Source organism: Gossypium hirsutum, chromosome A02, assembly GCF_007990345.1.
Source record: "Gossypium hirsutum isolate 1008001.06 chromosome A02, Gossypium_hirsutum_v2.1, whole genome shotgun sequence".
In the NCBI taxonomy this organism is placed as follows: Eukaryota; Viridiplantae; Streptophyta; class Magnoliopsida; order Malvales; family Malvaceae; genus Gossypium; species Gossypium hirsutum.
In genome coordinates this window covers 20,242,352-20,258,258 of record NC_053425.1, presented here as the reverse complement: position 1 = coordinate 20,258,258, position 15,907 = coordinate 20,242,352, and the positions used below count along the sequence as shown (strand labels likewise).

Here is a 15,907-nt window from a genome sequence, read left to right as displayed (position 1 = left end):
AACTATTCCTAAGGTTTAACAGAGAATTTCACCGTATCGAATCTTTGCCGAACGAATCCATAATGATAATTGTACAAGTCATGCAATAAAAAAATATTAAATACATAATATAAGTTGCATTATTTACACACGAACTTACCTCGACATAGAAATGGCAAAAAAGGACTAAATCGTCAAATACTTGTTTTTCCCCCGTTCTAATCCCGAATCTTATTTTTCTTGATCTATAACATCACATTTAACTTTTTTAATCATTATACTATTCAAAAAAGCCCAAAATCATATTATGGAAAAATTACATTTTTGCCCCTAAATTTTTGACAATTTACAATTTAGTCCCTAGGCTCGTAAAATGAAATATAGCCTATTTCTTCAAAACCCAAGCCTATTCAAACCTTATACATGCTTATAACACCCAAAATTTTCATTAAATCACACTTTTACTACATATTTTACAACTTTTACAAACAAGTCCTTTTTGGCATTTTTACCAAAAATCACTTAACAAAAGTCATTTAACAAACAACAAATATGCATTTTCTACCATCAAACATCAAAATACATACATTTTTAACATGGGTAAAATTTTAAACTTTGCCATCACTTCAAATTAGTGGTAGAAATAGATAGATCTTGTTACGAGGATTTGAAAAACATAATAATCATTAAAAACGGGGCTAGAACGGACTTACAATTGAGCTTGGAAGTTTCCGAAACCCTAGCTATGTCTTCTCCATGCAATTTTAGGACATGGGGTGGAAGATGAGCAAAAATTGGATTTTATTTTCTTTTTAATTCATTTTAATTACTGACCAAAATGCCCTTAATGAAAAAACTTTGGAAACATACTTAACCATGTCCATTTTTGTCCACCAACTTAACCAATGGCCTAATTACCATTTAAGGACCTCCAATTTAAAATTTCATAACAATTGGATCCCTCTAGCATGTAGAACTCAACTTTTGCACTTTTTACAACTTAGTCCTTTTGACCAAATTGAGTGCCCAAAAGTAAAAATTTTCGAATGCAATTTTCACGAAATAATTCCATAAAATTGTAGACCTTAAAAATGTAATAAAAATAAATTTTACTGTGTCAGATTTGTGGTCCCGAAACCACTGTTCCGACTAGACCCAAAATCGGGCTGTTACAGTTTCATTTCCAATTTGGGAGGTTCTTCAATAAAAGGGTTTCAACTTTAGTTCTTTACTTATCTTAATGACCTCAAAACCTTTATGTCTCGGAGGAGACTCAATTAGTATCTAGATTAGTTTTCATCTCATTTATCACAACATTATCTCCATGGACCTCCTCTCTTTGAACAAGACACAATTCCAACGTGTCTTTATGAATAATTTCATACAATGAATCTTGAATAGCATGATCAATAAAGTCGATAAAATAACATGAATCATCTTGCCCTCTAAAAAATCGCATGGCGTCATAAATTTGAAAAATGATCTTATCATCACCTACCCTAAGCACATGTTTACCATTACCCACGTCAATAATAGCTCTAGCAGTAGCTAAAAGGGTCAACCTAAAATTAAAGGCACCTCAATATCCTCATCCCTGTCAAGCATAACAAAATCAATAGGGAATATGAATTTATCTACTTTCACAAGTACATCTTCAATAATGCTCTTAGGATATTTAACAAATCTGTCAGCAAATTGAATATTCATCTTAGTGGGTTTAGGTTCCCCAAGACCAAGTTGCTTGAACATTTTATAAGGCATTAAATTAATACTAGCACCCAAATCAACTAATGCTTTTTAAATGTTTAAACAACCAATAAAAAAAGGGATAGTAAAACTTCCTAGATCTTTCAGCTTAGTAGGTAGTTTATTTTGGAGAATGGCTGAACACTCCTCATTGAGTTCCACAGTGGATAGCTCTTTTAACTTCTTTTTATGTATCAATATCTCTTTCAAAAATTTTACATATGTGGGCATATGCAAAAGAGCTTCAACAAAAGGTAAGTTAATATGTAATTACCTAAAAAGTTTAAGAAATTTACCAAATTGTTCATCCATGTAGTCTTTCTTCAACTTTGTTGGATATGGGATCGATGGTTTGTATTCTTTAAGCACCATGTTTCAATTTTTTTGATTTTTCTCACACTATCATCTTTCTCATCAGTTTCTTGTTTCAACTTCTTTTTAGGCTTAGACAAAACTTCCCCATTCCTCAATGTAATTGCCTTCACATGCTCTTTTGGGTTTGGTTCAGTGTTACTAGGTAAACTATCTTACTGTCTTTTCAAAACCAATTTAGCAAGCTATCTAATTTGATTTTCAAATCCATGAATTGCTACTCGCTGCTTTTTCAAAGCTATCCAGTGTTTTGAAATCAAGTTTCAGAAACTGAAATAAATTTAGCAAGCATCACTTTAAGATTCAGATTTTTTTGTTGCTGATAAGGTTGTTGAAAACTCGGAGGGGGTTGTGACCTTTGATTTCCTTGACCACCCTAAGAGAAATTTGGATGGTTCCTCCAACCTGCATTATAAATATTACTATAGGGGTTATTTTGAGATCTAGAATTATTACCCATAAAATCGACTTGTTCATGCTCCATATTAGACTTAATAGGTGAATATTCTGAATTAATCATCCCCACTCCATTCGTATCACCTTGTATCACCGAATTCATATGTTTATAAAAATTTAAACCATCAATTTTCTTACCAAGAGCTTCAACCTGATTTACCAACATAAAAACTACATCAATATCAAAAACTCTGGCTGGCTTAATAGGTTTTGCTCTTGTAACTTGCCGTTGATAATTATTCAGTACCATCTCCTTAATAAATTCTTGAGCTACCTTAGGTGTTTTGTTGTTCAATATTCCTCCAACTGCTGCATCAATCATCTGTCTAGTCAAAGTATTCAAACCATTGTAAAAAGTTTGAACTTAGAGCCACAAAGGTAGTCCATGGTGAGGACACCTTCTCAACAAATCCTTAAACCTCTCCCATGTATCATAAAGAGTTTCAATATCAAAATGAAAAAAAGAAGAGAGTCGTTCCTCAACGTAGCTATTTTTTCCGGTGGAAAATATTTTAACAAAAATTTTCAATCATTTGCGCCCAAGTTATGATAAAACCTCATTGCAATGAGTTTAACCACTATTTTTCCTTGCTCCTCAATAAGAATGGGAACAACCGTAAGCGTATGACATCATCAGTAATGACATTGATCTTGAAAGTGTCACAAATCTCTAGAAAGTTGGCCAAATGAGCATTCGGATTTTCATCTTGCAAACCATCAAACTAAACATATTGTTGCATTATTTGAATTTTTTTCGGCTTTATCTCAAAATTGTTTGCATTAGCAATCGATCTGGCAATACTCGATTCAGCCCCAATCAAAGTGGGATTAGCATAATCATACATAGCCGGAGGGGCAAGACGTGCGTGACGTAGTTGATTATTTTGATTATTGCCCATCTCTATAGTAATATCCTTTTCCTTTTGATCATTTATTATATTTTGTTGGCTTTGCCTTGCTTCTTTAACCTCTCTATGATTTCTGCAAGCAGTCTTTTCAATCTTACTGTCAAAAAGTAATGGATCCAACGGGTTTCCTCTAGCCATAAATAGAAATCAAAAGACATAATTCATCATAGGGTTCATATCCCCTAGGTATTTAGAAAATTAGATCATAATCGCAAATAAAAACATCTTAAAGACAGTATAACCACAACAAATAAAGAAATTCATAATAAACTTCAAAGAAATCAAAAGAAGATCTTCAATCTTGATGGAAATTTGCTTTAGAGTCAGCTTCAATGATGTTTTTAGAGTTTTTTTTCTTTAATATTCTTTGATGACTTACTCCCCTTTTCTTATCTTTGACATATATAGGTCGTAGAATATCTGAAAAACCTAAAAATCATATTTTTACACGTGTTTGGAGTGCAGTTCGTGAAATCCACACGGTCTGGCACACGGCTGTGTGTACAGCTTGTGTGGCTCCTAAAACTTGCTCTGATTTTCTGATTTTTGCTCCTTTTGCTCCCACATGCTTTCCTAATTATAGAAGCATGAATTTAAAGGATTAGGGGCATAAAATTCACCATATTATAGTGAATAATAATCCAAAAATGCATTAAGAATGACACTAAAACATGTTACTTTTGGAATTTATCATATTCAAGATGTTGTCATCTTCATTTTCCACCGGATTGTCACTTTTAATCCATGTACTCTTCTAAGGTAAGACGTATGGGGATATTCATTAAAAAATAAGTGATGGCTATTATGGTGTCATCGGACTCATCATGTTCGAGTTTAGCATTAGAGAAAAATTCTCGAACAAGATTATAGCAAGTCAGTAATGAAATATTAAGGAAATCCATCCAACCCCAATTTTGCAAAATAGAAAGATAGACAAAATTAATACCCTCTAACATGACTATATCGACTTTCCTAGACTCCCAAACTCTCTTATATGTAAAGTTTCTATCAAAATGATGATGTGAGGCATCGTTATGAAAACATTTGTTAAATGATGATGTAGGGCCACTAGGTTGGTGGGATGATGAGGTATCGGTTCTTGGTCTTTTCTCAAGAGCTATAACTAGAGAATTAAACACTAAAGTTCAACTAAAACTCTAAAAAAATTCATTTGGGAATTTTATCAAACACTTGGTGTGCAAGGGTTTTAGGTAAAAAAAATTTAAGAAATGTTTAAGAATAAGAAACCCCCTACAACAAAACACAATAAATACAATCCAAATGAACCTAATAAATCATCAAGAAGAACTATTTAACCTACATTTTATAAAATAAAAAATTTAAAAATTCTAGGGTGTACCTTCAAAATGTTGAAATAGTGAAAATCCTTAAGCAATATTGTTGAAATCTTAATGGAAGGAAGTTTAAAAGGATTGAAAGGTCAAGATTTTACAAAAGAAAAGAAAACAAGAGTTTCGAAGAGTTTTAGAGAATGAGATGAGGATTTTCGGATGGAAGAGAAAAAATTTTAGGTTTTGAATCAAAACTGTTTTGAAACAGCGTGTAGGTGCCTTTAAAACCCAGTGGTATTGATATTTTTTAACTAGTACCAATATTTTTTTAATTGGTATCGATACCAAATTACAATTCTGTTTTCCAAGTGCAGTAAATTTGCAAAAACGAGATTTTCACGTCTTTAGGGGATTTAAGGGTCCTAAAATGACTCTTGATACGTGATATTCACGACAGGTTTTAAAAATTTATAATTAATCATTCTTGAAACTAACTATTATCATGATGAAGGCAAGTGTACCTATCGAATAGTAGTATAGCTTTAGCAAGACTGGATTGTCGAACCCAAAGGAACCAAGCGTACTATTAATTACTTTCTTTTTATTATCTAGCCTAACAATTAAAGGATTTGTTTATCTAAACTAATTAACTAAACTAAGAGTGCACAGAGAGAGATTGGGGAAAAGCTTTAGGGAAAATTCGATTGATTAAGACAATACCCAAGGAAAAATCTACCTAGACTTCACTTGTTATTTGACTTGAATCAGATGATTTATTCATTTGACTTGATCCGTAGAAATCCCTAAGTTATATTATTATCTCTCTTGCGACTAATAACGTCTAACCCTAGGTTGATTAATTGAAATCTCTTTCTAATTAACGCCCTAGTGTTGCATTAACTCGATCTATGGATCCCCTTATTAGGTTTCACCCTAATCTGGCAAAATCTTATCACCCTATCTCTAGGCATGCAATCAACTCCGCTTCATTTGAAAAATTTACTCTTAAATAGGGTCTATTCCTCCTCAGAATAAGAGCATTAACTTGAATCAATATCTTGGAATTTAAAACAAGAATTAAGAACTCATAATTAAGAACAAGTCAAATATTTATCATACAATTCAGATAATAATAACAATATCGGTCTTAGGTTTCATTCCCCTTAGGTATTTAGGGGGTTTAGTTCATAACTAAGAAAGAAAACAGCTCAAAATAATAAAGATAACAAAACATAAAGAAAACCCAAAACCCCTGAACAGAAATTGAAGGGAGATCTTTAGTCTTGACGATGAATCCGGCTTTTGAGATGGACCAATCGGCTTCCCTTGAGTAATTCCTTGCTTCCTACTTCACGTGTCCATTCTAAGTGCCTCCTCCGGTGTTTAAATAAGCTTTAGAATGCCTAAGAGCCCTCAAAAGTGGCCTTTTCTAAATAGGGCTATACTTGGGCTCGGCAGGGACACGCCCGTGTGCGATTGCTCCAACCGATGGTCAAGGCTGTTGAATAGGCACGGGATGTAGTCTACCAGTGTAAGTCGTGCTTTGATCTTGCCAAATGGACACGACCATGTGACACGCCTGTTTGAGGAATTCCAGGCCGTGTTGATTTCCCACGTGGGTCCATTTTCTCCATTTTCGGCCCGTTTCTCGCTCTTTTTACTCTCCTATGCTCACCTAAGTATAAAACATGAAATTAAAGGATTGGGAGCATTGAATTCACCAAATATAAGGAGAAACCATCCATAAATGTGCTAAGCATGGGATAAAAATATGTATAAATTACAGTTTATCAAATACCCCCACACTTAAGCGTTTGTTTGTCCTCAAGTAAAATCCTCAACTCACAATCAAAATAAATTCTTCTCAACTTATAATCCCTATCAATAATATCTCAACATAATCCATAAGTAATCATACATTGAAAATTCAACTAAAAGTACATCAAAGTTTCAAACATTCCAAGTTGAGCATTTTATCATGAAAACATAGGTGTCCCCCCTCATCTAAGTAATCATCTTTGATCAAAATATCACAGAGTTTAACAACCTCACTAAAGATTCACTCAAATCACTCGAGCTATTTAAGGACATCAAATAAAGCACTCATTGGTCAATATGAAAAGTTATTACCATAGGCTTACATGAAAATCAAATCTCCACCACTATATATTGAGATGATACATCAATCAAAAAGGTCTTTAGAGGGTTGTAACATGGCTTTGATTAGGGGGTGTGGTCACAAGTTGAAGGAAAGTGTTAGAATCGAGATTGAATTGAAGAAATAACCTAACTAAAAAAAACTAATTATCAATTTAATACAAGTTAGCTTCTTCTCAGAATATGGAATTAACACTCAAACCCAAAAAACAACGAATTACTACTAATATATGTATAAGGATTTTTTTTAAGAACAAGTCAAATAACATAGAACTTAATTGTTGCGACGAAGAATAAAACATAGCTAAGCAATTAGTTCAAATCAAATCTCGACAAAAAATAGGGATCAAATTAGGGCATTTCAACAATAATGGGTTATGGGTTAATATTGAGGGTAAATCAATTGATGGATTGTTAGGCTCAAAGGGGTTCATTAAGGGTTAATTATGAAGGTAGGCTTTTTTGGAGTGAGTGGGTTAAACCTAAGTTCCTTTATCATCTTGACATATCAAATCAAATGGTGTGGTCTTGACATGCATAATCAAGCAAGTTCTAGAATAACAAATCAATACTGACGCACTCATAATAAAAGTGAGCATGAAAGCAATAAAATATGCTCTAAAGGCTCAAGATCTTACAAAAATTATGGCTTTTTAATGTTTAAACTTGTGAATTTCAACTCAAGATAATACCTAAACTTAGGGAAGCAACCTAAAAGTTTTTTAATTCTTCAAAAATCAACTTATCATGCTTGATTCCCTAATGTCCTAAAGTTTAAACAATCAATGCATAAATGCCTATGTTTTAATTCAAGACATATCAATAAAAATCATAACTTAATAAAAATTCATTCTAATAGTGGTATGAGAAGATCACATGAGACCAAGACAAAATTTAGGGATTTCTGATAATAATATAAAAGACCTCCTACACTTAAGATGTACATTGCCCTCAATGTACAAAGATAGATATATTGAAAAATATAGATATATAATCATAAGATAGAGAGAGAAGTGAAACTTCCTGAATGATGAATGAACTCCTTGAATTGGAGTTATAGAGAATAATCAGCCAAGGCAATGATAAGAGTGGAGGAGGATACTCCAGTGCTGGTAAATTTTGGGTTCCACAGCCACAGTGTCTAGCGAAGAGGTTATCGTGGTGGTCGGGTAGGACTTGGTAGTCGTGGAGAACCTTTTCCAATGGAGTTGCAAGTTCCTAAGTAATATTGAGCTTTGAAGCTCCTTATAACTATGATAGAATTAGGAACTTTTTAGGAAATATAAAGAAACATAATTACTCGTAAAGAAATACCCGAATAAAAATTATAAAATCTCAAGATAAAATAGTATTAAAAAAATAAAAAGTAATTTCAAAATATAAAGATAAAAATAATAGGTGTTTATAAAGAAATTGGGGCATACGGCCGTGCTCATTTCAGCCCGTGTGTCTCGTGGTTTTCGAAATTGGGCACATTGGTGCACACGGCCATGTTGCACGGCCATGTCATTCTTCGTTCACTTCTCCCACGCCCGTGTTGTTTTATTAGTCTTTAGCATGGGTGGTGGGCACGGGCGTCTGGCATGACCGTGCTAAATTCTCAGTTTCAACCACGGTTCCTAGACACGGGCGTGTCGCATGCTTGTGTTGGTTTGACAGACTCACCCATGGCCATGTCGCACGGCCGTGGCCATTTATCGCATCCTGTGCTAAGGAAAAATTTTGCCCTGTTTTCACACGTTCGTGTCTCCTCTCGTGGTGTGGGCACGGCCTAAGGCACGCCCGTGTGCCCTACCGTGTGGATTAGAGAACCTGTGTTTCAATAACTCAGTTAGTGATTAGATGTTAAAACTAAAATTTTTAAAGAAGTTATCATCATTAGTGCTCAGAATGCCTCTCGAAAAGCGCTTATTTATAGTCTAAGCTCGACTTTACCTTTCTGGTGCATGGTCATGGTGGTGCGAGGAGATTGCACTCCTTATCCTTACTATCAATTTTATCAACATAAGGTTTAAGACGAGTACTGTTTACCTTAAAAGTGCCGAATTTGGGATGAATTACCTCGACTGTACCATATGGGAAAATACTGAGTACCGTAAGAGGGATTGCTCTGTTAGGTTCAGAAGTGGCAATGCGAGGGTCTGTTGCATCTAGTCGTACCTTGTCTCCAACCTTAAGTTGATTTGGTGTGACAATGAGCTCATCATGGCGTGGTTTTGGTTTATCGTGTGTCCTCAGTTTATGTGTCTACCATTCATCTAGTTTCTTGATTTCTAGCCTTTGTTATTCATAGATAGGTCTTTTGGTGTTGCTTGAACATGGCTCATGTAGGTTCTTTGAACTTATTTCCTACAAAGTAGGTTGCACCACATAGTCAATTTTAGTAGAATGATTTATACAACCACCTTCAAGTTTTGATGTGTTACTCGTATTACGAGCTTGAAGGGTGATTTTTTCGTCTCCCACACGAAGTGTGAGTTCACCTGTGCCAACATCAATTATTGTTTTAGCGGTTACTAAAAAGGGCCTTCCTAAAATTAAAGGAACGTTAGTATCCTCCTCTATGTCCAGAACAACGAAATCAACTGGGAATATAAATTTTTCAATTTTAACGAGTACATATTCAATAATCCCCTTAGGAAATCTAATTGTTTTATCAGCTAATTGAATACTCATCCTAGTTTGTTTGGGTTTCCCAAGACCTGGTTGCTTAAACATTTTGTAAGGCATAACATTGATACTAGCCCCTAAATCAGCCAAAGCATTATTAACATCTAAGCTACCAATTAAACAGGGAATCGTAAAACTCCCTGCATCTTTTAATTTGTTGGCCAGCTTATTCTGCAGTATGGTTGAGCAAACCGCATTTAGCTCCACATGCGATGCCTCATCCAACTTTCGCTTATTTGTTAAAAGTTCCTTTAGGAATTTGACTGCGTTTGGCATCTGTGAAAGAGCTTCAATAAACGGTAAGTTAATATGTAACTTCTTTAATAATTTAAGGAATTTATTGAATTGTTCGTCTGTGCGGTCTTTCCTTGTCGTGTTGGGATATGGCACACGAGGTTTGTCCTCTTTACTTACCGATTTCTGGTCATTGTGGTCCACCTCACCTTTACCTTTACTTACGACAGTTTCTTGCCTCGGTTCTGGTTTAGGTGCAACTAACCCTTCCTCATCTTGAATGGTAATTACATTGAGTTGCTCCCTTGGGTTAGATTCATTATTACTCGGCAGGCTACCTTGTGGTCATTCAGATATCAATTTAGCGAGCTGACCTATCTGAGTTTCGAGCCCTTGGATCGATTTTTTTGATTCTTAAGTGCTGTCTCGGTATTTTGAAAATGAGTTTCTAACACCGAGATGAATTTTGTTAGCATCTCCTCAAAGTTCAGCTTTTCTCTTGTTGGTAGGGTGGTTGTTGGAAGCCTGGAGGTGGTGATCTCTGATTCCCTTGGCCTCCCCATAAGAAATTTGGTTGGTTCCTCCAACCTGCATTGTAAGTATTACTATAAAGATTATTTTGAGATTGAGGATTATTACCCATGTAACTCAACTTCTCGTTCTCCATGTTGTGGCCATAGGGTGGGTATTCTGAATTGCTTGATCCACCTCCACTTGCTTCGCATTGCATGACTAGGTGAACTTGTGAAGAACCAAGAAAATCGTTAATTTTTCTATTCAAAAGTTCTACCTGATTAGAGAGCATGGTAACCGAATCGATGTTAAAAACACCGGCTATTTTCGTTGGCTTTGTCCTCATGACTTGCCACTGATAATTATTCAGTGACATCTCTTCTATAAATTTATAAGCATCCTCAGGTGTCTTATTATTGATAATTCTGCCAGCGGCTGCGTCGATCATCTGTCGAGTTTAAGGATTCAGGCTATTATGAAACGTTTGAACCTGTAGCCAGAGTGGTAACCCATGGTGAGGGCAACTTCTCATCAGATCCTTGTATCTCTCTCATGCATCGTAGAGTGTTTCTAAATCTATCTGTACAAAAGAGAATATATCATTATGTAATTTGGCTGTTTTAGACGGCAGAAAATATTTTAATAAAAACTTTTCAATCATTTATTCCCAAGTAGTGATTGACCCTCATAGTAACGAGTTCAACCATTGTTTAGCCTTATTCCTCAACGGAAAGGGAAACAACCGAAGGCGAATGGCATCATCAGAAAGGCCATTGATTTTAAAAGTGTCGCAAAACTCTAAGAAATTTGCTAAGTGAGCGTTGGGATCCTCATCCTTCAAACCATCAAACTGAACAAATTGCTATATCATTTGAATTGTGTTAGGTTTCAGTTCAAAATTATTTACAGCAACAGCAGGCCTAACTATACTTGACTTGGTTCCTGTTAAAGTAGGTTTAGCATAATCATACATAGTACGTGGAGCAGGATTCTGATTTACTGGATCAGTGAAAATCGCAGGAGGTAGCAGATTTTCCTGGTTTTCAGCCATCTCCTCGGTTGTGGTTGAAGTATCGCCCTCTTGCTTTTCCTCCCTGTATCTTAAGCTTCGCCTTATTTCTCTTCGGTTTCTGCGAACTGTGCGATCGACCTTACTATCAAACAGTAATGGTCCCGACGGGTTTCTTCTAGTCATACACTATAAAAATCTGTCGGGAACGAATAAAACAAAAAATTATAAAAGAAAATAAAAATTTAAATTGCAAATAAAGTAGAATGGATAAAGTAATAAAAATCGAGTGTTCCTAATATTGTAGTTCCCTGGCAACGGCACCAAAAACTTGATACGTGATATTCGCAATAGGTTTTAAAAATTTATAATTAATCATTCTTGAAACTGACTATTATCACAATAAAGGCAAGTGTATCTATCAAACAGTAGTATAGCTTTAGCAAGACCGGATTGTCGAACCCAAAGGAACCAAGAGTACAAGTAATTACTTTCTTTTTATTATCTAGCCTAAAAATTAAGGGATTTTTTTTATCTAAACTAATTAACTAAACGAAGAGTGCACAGAGAGAGATTGGGGAAAAGCTTTAGGGAAAATTCGATTGATTAAGACAATACCCAAGGAAAAATCCACCTAGACTTCACTTGTTATTTGACTCTGAATCAGATGATTTATTCATTTGACTTGATCCGTAGAAATTCCTAAGTTATAGTATTATCTCTCTTGAGACTAATAACATCTAACCCTAAGCTGATTAATTGAAATCTCTTTCCAATTAACGCCCTAGTGTTGCATTAACTCGATCTATGGATCCCCTTATTAGGTTTCACCCTAATCTGGAAAAATCTTATCAGCCTATCTCTAGGCGTGCAATCAACTCCGCTTAATTACAACAAATTTACTCTTAAACAGGGTCTATTCCTCCTCTGAATAAGAGCATTAACTTGAATCAATATCCTGGAAATTAAAACAAGAATTAAGAACACATAATTAAGAATAAGTCAAATATTTATCACACAATTTAGAGAATAATAACAAGATCTGTCTTAGGTTTCATTCCCCTTAGGTATTTAGGGGGTTTAGTTCATAACTAAGAAAGAAAACATCTCAAAAGAATAAAGATAACAATGTAACACCCCTAACCGACATCCGTCGCTGGACTAGGGTTACGAGACATTACCGATCATACAAATTACTTATACGAATATTTATTAATATAGATGTCTATACCAACTTCATTAATAAATCGGGAACATTTCATACGATAGTATAAACTTTACATACAATTATCCCTATCAAAGTTTGAAACATTTTGAACACCTAAAATAAATGAGACAAGATAAATTGTACTTAAACCACTAAATTACCTAAATTATGTTCGATCATTTTATGCATTATATTAAATCATTGGTGCAGCTTTTATTCCTAAATTTTTATCAACTTTGCATGTATTATATAATTACACAAACTAAAGTCAAACATTTAGGAATATACAAAGAAAATCTGTTCCATTCTTTAGCTATTCGGTTATCACAAGCTAAATTGCATAATTTCGTAGCTTTACAAAAAAAATCAACGAATCAATATAATCATGCATGTTTGCAACCCAATCATCATACAAACATCTATAAATATATGTGACAAGACATATAAGGATCCATCTGTATGTCATGATCAAATACTCAGTCACATATATCCATTTATAATATCCAACTAACTTAAATTTTTAACTACCTAATACTAAGGTTGGTTTAACCCATACGGAACCTCATAAGTACAAATAATATGCATGCCAACATATTAATTTATCTAAATGACATTCTCATATATATATAACCCCATACAAAATAGCAAAACCAAACCAATAAAATAAGGTACACATAAAATATATGTGTCTCACCCGCAGTAGAGACCTTACTTAACATAAAGTATATAACTTTTAAACACATCAATTTTCCATAAAATATCTATACATTATTTATCATCAATCAAACTTAGTGAACATTCAATACCATTTGCATAAACCGAATAGGAACATGGCAATATCCATATTTCAATACACGCAATACCTAACACAAGTTCATGCAAACATGCTACATAATTATAAGGCAGAGTGGGCAAAGATCGAGCTTAACACAGATAATTTTTAAGGATAATTGCTTAGCCATTTTCGCATGGCTTTATATACAACCCCTAAATTAACATTTCCAAAACATACTTTAGCTTATACATGCCATAATTTCTAATTCAACTTATAAAAGTACCGAAAATAGTGGATAGTGATGATGAGCTTCGTAAACGATCCCCGAGCTTGTAACTTGATTTTCCAAAGTCTATAAAATAGAAACAAATATTCACACAATAAGCTATTTCAGCTTAGTAAGTTATAAGCGAATAAATAACTCAATGATATTAACGGAATTAGCAAAACTAATCAGAATATTTTATCATTGTACATTTAAATCCAATCATTTATAGGTACATTCATATGAAGTATTTTAAGCATATATAATTATTTCCTTTTATAATTCCATTTAACCGAATGTATAAATAGTCAAAACCAACATAGTATCATTTAACCACTAAAGCTGAATATTCCTATTACACTTAGTTCCCTTACACAAAATGCAAAACTCTTATATTTAAAAAATTTTTACTACATAAGTTAACCATATAACCGCATATATACATTATCACTCATACATATATACACAAGAGTTATTCATAGTATATTTACTACTCATTCACAAGTCAACTATACACATTTATATAAGCTCAAAGATCCGGTTATATGATTATGTACATAATTTACTTTCATAGCCGAATATTCATAGGCACATATAAATGCAATTAAAGAATCATTTCCATAATAAATACACCATTCGTTCAAGGCCAAAAACACATATTTGAACCAAGGAAGTTTATCCTTTATATCATTCATAACACATTTTATCAATAAGTCACATACTTACCTTACCATTGATAACTAATAAACTAAATCATACCTGTCCGCTTTTGCTCATCCAACACATCTGATTATGTTGACCTTTGCCTGATGAACCACACAGAATTGGGTAGGACACTCGGATAATTCACACATATATTGTACAATGCCAACGTCGTAGACGTGGTCTTACATGTAGCCACATATCGATGCCACTATCCCAGACAGGGTCTTATTCGTAAACACATATCGAAATCACAAACTGATGCCATAGACTTACTCGCACTCATATATCGGAATCCTATTTCATGACATATGTATCCTAGCTATTCCTAAGGTTCATACGGGGCTTTCGGATGTCGTAACTCGGTTGAATCGAACTTGGAAGTGTAATAGCCACATTCAATCACATTCAGCCATAATATATTTAGTTTCTAACATTTCAAAACAGCAAGTAAATATAACATTAAGTTTCCAATAAACATGTCTATTACTTACCTCGGACGTCGTAAAACGAGACGGGGCTACTAGTCGACAACTTTCGTTTTCCCCGATCCAAATATGATTTCTTTGGTTCTTGATCTAAACATATTCAAATTAAGCTCCTTAAAACATGTTTTCGTTCAATTTAGTCCAAAAACACATAAATGGGTAAATTACCATTTTACCCTTAACATTTACAATTTTTACAATTTAGTCCCTATTGCACAAAACACAAAATACATCAAATTTCTCCAAACCCAAGCTAGGCCAAATATTACCCATGTCCATACAAGCCCTTATAATTCATTAATTTCACATTTTAGTCCCCCAAATTATTATTTTTGTAGTTAAGTCCTATTACTCAAAATCATCAAAAACTCCAATACAAAATATGTTAATCTAAAACATATCTTTCATTTTTCATCATCAAACAACAAATATCAAAAGTTATCAACAATGGCACAAATCAAAATATCTATCAAAATCAAAAACTCAAGCATGGGTTTTGTAGTACTCGAAGCAACAATCTCAAAAACGTAGAAATTATCAAAAACCAACAAAGAACGAACCTTGATTTTTGCTTGGAAGATGGCCGAACCTAGTCTTGTGTTCTTTCTTTTTCTTTTTGTTTATATTCGGTGCAAGAGAAAATGAAAAACATAGTTTATTTTATAATATTATATCATATATATACTTTAATAATTAACTTACTTTCATAACCTTAATAATTTAATATTAAAAACCACATATTATAAGTCTTTAACCGTCCCACTAATATCTTTATAGGTTATTTACAACATAAATGCCTTATCCTTAAAAGCCACTAACAATTTAGCCCTTTATAAATTAAACTACCAAATTTTCAATTTACGTGATTTATGTCCCTTTCTATAATCGGACACCTAAACGACGAAGTTAATTCACGAAAATTTCAAAAATATAAATTCACACAAAATAAACACAGAAAATAATTTTAAAATATTTTTTTGGCTCAGATTCGTGGTCCCGAAACCACCATTCCGATTAGGGTCTAAATCGGGCTGTTACAACTCTCCCCCTTAGGGATTTTCGTCCTCAAAAATCTTACCAGTGAATAGGTTTGGATAGCGTTCTCTCATTGCATTTTCTGATTCCCATGTTGCT

General features: G+C 33.8%; 2 non-coding genes across 2 annotated transcripts; both read left to right on the top strand.

Moving 5' to 3' along the window:
• The first annotated feature begins 2,933 nt into the window (after positions 1–2,933).
• Positions 2,934–3,039, top strand: LOC121217431 (small nucleolar RNA R71). Its single transcript, XR_005913532.1, has one exon. It is a non-coding gene; the product is annotated as a small nucleolar RNA R71 (small nucleolar RNA).
• Positions 3,040–10,833: 7,794 nt separating this feature from the next.
• On the top strand, positions 10,834–10,939 carry LOC121217426 (small nucleolar RNA R71). Its single transcript, XR_005913527.1, has one exon. It is a non-coding gene; the product is annotated as a small nucleolar RNA R71 (small nucleolar RNA).
• The last annotated feature ends 4,968 nt before the right edge of the window (positions 10,940–15,907 follow it).